The 3,884-nt window shown below is 57.7% G+C and overlaps 1 protein-coding gene across 1 annotated transcript in view; it reads right to left on the bottom strand.

Moving 5' to 3' along the window:
- Positions 1–2,236, bottom strand: part of FAM189A1 (family with sequence similarity 189 member A1) — a 157,609-nt gene extending 155,373 nt beyond the window's left edge. The window contains exon 1 of the mRNA XM_044438689.1: positions 2,188–2,236. The gene's annotated coding sequence lies outside the window, so the exon portion shown is untranslated. The remainder of the gene's footprint in view (positions 1–2,187) is intronic.
- Between the last annotated feature and the right edge of the window lie 1,648 nt (positions 2,237–3,884).

Genomic DNA, 3,884 nt, shown 5'->3' with positions numbered 1-3,884 from the left:
CCGGGGCCGCCGCTTTCCTGGGCGCCGCGCCGCGCCGCCCCGCGTCCTGCCCTCCCGGCCCCTCTCCGCCGCCAGCGCGATGCGCCTCCGGGCGATGCGCGGCCGGGGACGCGGCCGGGCGGGGGGCTGCGGAGGGAGCCAGGCAGCCGCGGGGAGGGGGCGCAGCCGCTGCCTGCCTGCCTGCCTGCCTCCCTCCCTGCCAGGCAGCGCCGCAGCCGAGCGAGGAGGACGCGGCGGCGGCGACAAAAGGTCGCCCCCTCCTCAGCCGGATCCCCGGCGGCGGCCCAGGCGCGCTCGCGGCTCCTTCCTTCCCCTCCTCCCCGCGCCCCGTTCTTCGGATGGACGCGGAACTTTTTCCGAGGCGGCCCTGGAGCGCCCGCTGACCCGCGTCTTCGCGCCCCTCCCCTGCTTCGCTCGCTGGGAAGGAAACCGCGCCGCCTCCCGCGCGTGTTCGGGGTGGGGGTGGCCCAAGCCACGCGCCACGTGGTGCCCCTCGCCGAAAAAGTCAGCCAGCCCCGGCCGCGTCAGGTGCCTGGAAGCCAGGCGGCGGGGGGCGCGGGGGGGGGGGGGAGATGCGACACGCGCAGGCTGCGGAGCCCCGCTGGAGGGCAGGCCAAGGGCGCCGTGTCAGCCCGAGCGCCATCCGGCCTGCTTGGCGCTGCCGCGAGGCAACTCGGCGGGTCTCGGTCCAGGAAAGGACCCAGCGCCAAAACAGCGGGGCTGCGCAGTTGCGCCTCGGCCAAGGGTCCAGGGCGCGTTAGGCCTGGCGGGGGCAAAGCCCGCGGCCCCTTCCCTGCCTGCCCTCCCTCACCCACTGGCGGAGCATTCGGTGTACTTCCCCCCTGCCCCAGACCTCGGTGCCAAAGCCTCTTGCAGGGTTTTCGGTTAAAGCACGCTGCTCGTTTGGCCTCACCACTTGGGCTTCGGCGCGGCCACCCGAGGAGGGCAGAGCTTAGCCCCTCAGGTGGTCCAGCTTCCAGCCAGCCCAAAATTAACATGAATAAAGATGACGTAAAAAGTTAATACCTGGATAAAACCAAGTGGCAGTGCAAAGGTTTAAAAAAATGGCAACAGATTTGACACAACAGAAAGGGGAAGGCTAACATGCCCCGGGGGACTAAAGGGGGCTTCATCTGGTGCCCAAAGCAGCCCAACCTAGCTCAGTCCACACCTGGGTGTCACCAAAAAGACCCTCTTCTGAGCAGCCACGGACCACCCCCCCCCCCCCGAGGGCCTTGTTGGTCTTCCTGCAGAGTCTCCCAAATAGTCCCAGTTGTCAGTCACGTGGGCATCAAGTCATCTCCGAGTAATGGCGACCCTACGGAAGGAAGCCCTCCAAAAATGCCCTGCTTGGCTGCTCAAATATTCCCAGACCACCCACTGCAAGGAACGCCCCTGGTTTCCCTCGCTGCTGCAGAAAGGAGGGCGTTTGACGGGTGAAAGGGTGCGGCGGGGCAGAGACCACCGGAAGCCTTTGATCCAGCCGGCACCCCTGGGACCGGCAGCAGCCCGACCCTTCGAGGAGCTGTTCATGGTGCTGAATCTACTTGGGCTAAAGGGCAGAGTTCAGAACCATGGACAGCTCCCTCGAATCCCGCGGGTGGGGGGCCTCGCCCATCCTTCATCCCTGGCCCTCAGATGATCTGGGCTCCAACTCTCAGCATCCCTGGCCGTTGGCATGCTGGCTGGTCATAATGGCAACTGAAGTCCCCACACATCTGAAGGTACCAGGGAGTTAAAGGCAACTGTAGGCAAAAGCGAGCTAGATCACAGGTGTGGGGGATGATTGGTAATTCTCCAGATGTCGAATAGCAACTCGGAGCATTTCTCACCATTGGCTGTGCTCACAGGACTGAGAGGGAGCGGGTCACTTCCATGAGTCACTGCACGCTGGCACAAGTTGTCCTCAAAGCCCTCTGGCTATATAATTGTTTTCCAAAGCAAGGTGACATTCCTGAATTTGTCCTTCCATGACTCCATTGCAGGGCTGGTTCTCTCTCCCCCTCTCTCCTCCCCACTCCCTCCCTCTCAAGCAAGATTAAATGCCCCTCTTCTCATGCCTTCCATAAAGATGTAGGATCAGAAGATTGTCTGCCCTTAGCAACTTCTCAACTATGAGTGAGTGTACAAGAGAAAGCACTTCCACAGACAGTCCTAAGTTGCACCATGCGATGCTGGAAAACTCACCCAGAAAAGGAGTCTCGCTTGGCCGGCAGCCCTGGGTGCAGCTGCAGTGAATGGAGGGTTCCAGTGTGATGCGTGTCTCCTTGGAAGGACGTCTCACTCCCTTCAACAGGGCTGGCTGCTAAGGAGGAGCAAGCATCAGATTACAGGCTTAGGGCTGAACTACATGTGACACGCAGCCAGCTGTAACGCTGTCCTCAAGACACCCTGCGTGGGCCCCCTGCTGCAGCAGATCTGCCTTCCCAGCACCACCATCCCCAGCCGCTGTTGCCTCTCCCGCTCTGCTCGTCCGGACCACCTCTTGCTTGCTGGGCAGAGCAGCAGGGGGCCTGTGGGCTGGGCCATCTGCCACTGCTCTTCCCCACCAGCAATGTCTGGGCTGGAATGAGGGGCAGGTGGGCAAAAAGGCTGCCAGGGGGAACAGGCGGAGCAACTCTGGGGGTTCTTGTCCATGGGTCCTGCCGGGGAGCCAGCCTCTGCCATGAGCCCCACCGTGCCCACCCGTGATGCTGTCCCTGGACAGGTCCACCAAAAATAGCCTATTTCCTCCACCAGTATGTCCCCATTCTTGCTCCTCTTTTTCTCTGACCAGGAGGAGGAGGAGGAGGAGGAGGAGAGGTTCCAAGGCTGCTGTTCCAAGCAGTCTGTATGGGTGTGCAGGCCACCCCTCATTGCCCAAATATATAGGTATAAGTTTAGGGCAGGACGTCACCCACGTTCGCACGGCTGCAAACAAATCACAGCCCCCAGAGCAGGGTAGGATGACTCATAGCCCTCTCACGAAGTGCTGGCTCCCCAGTAGGTGAAACCGTCTTTCTGACTCAGGTAAATGAGCACAGGCATCCCAAAATGGCTCCTTTCCCCACCCTCCGAGGTGAACGTCTTTCAACAGAAACACAGAGATGATCAAAGTGACACGAGCAAAGATCTTACCTAAAGTGAGTGGCCGAGTGTCAGTTGTCACTCATCCTCCTTCCTTGCCAAAATTATCTTCCCCTGTTCCTTAGGAAGAGCTAAAACTGGCCTTCTCACAACACCTGGAATTTTGTCTGTTTTCGCGAGCCTGCCTTATAAGAAAACCCACCTGTGCCCGACTGATCCCCAGCTAATGAAAATTGGTCTCGTGAAGAGAAATGAACAGCATCTTCCTTTCCATTTGCATCCTCAACTTAATCTAAAACGATCATCTTCCTCCATTCCATCCATTTTGATATTTCTCAAGAAAAATGAGCCCAAGCAGCCAAACATCTGAGTAAAAATTAATAGGATCAGTCTGAGATAAGTAAGCCAGAGTGCAGTAGCCTCTCTCAAATCAGCCACTTGCCTGGTGATAGAGCTCCTTTAATTGGAGAGAATGCTCTAAGCATTTAGCAGAATTCATTGCTTTTTCTTTTTAAAGGAATGCTAGATGGATGCTTCTCTTTTAATGGAAAAGAGCTAACCCTGTTTTCTTTTTTCTGCCAAAGAAAGTTTAAAGTCTGCCTCTTTGCATGCGTGTGTTTTAAGAGCCAGCTCATGTTATCAAACTTTGTAGAATCCTACAAACAACCTACATATGAGAATTAACTTAGCAGGCATAACATGCTGGGGAAGCCTTGCCGGGGGGGAGGGGGGCAGAAAGTTACTTTCCTGGGATGTTCTGCTCTCATTTGGAATCAGTAAATTTCTAGAACTTACATATCCATGCAGGTTTCCACCCA

Source organism: Varanus komodoensis, unplaced genomic scaffold, assembly GCF_004798865.1.
Source record: "Varanus komodoensis strain SLA01 unplaced genomic scaffold, ASM479886v1 scaffold33, whole genome shotgun sequence".
In the NCBI taxonomy this organism is placed as follows: domain Eukaryota; kingdom Metazoa; phylum Chordata; class Lepidosauria; order Squamata; family Varanidae; genus Varanus; species Varanus komodoensis.
Note: the sequence above shows the minus strand (reverse complement) of the source record. Positions and strands in the feature narration are given on the sequence as shown.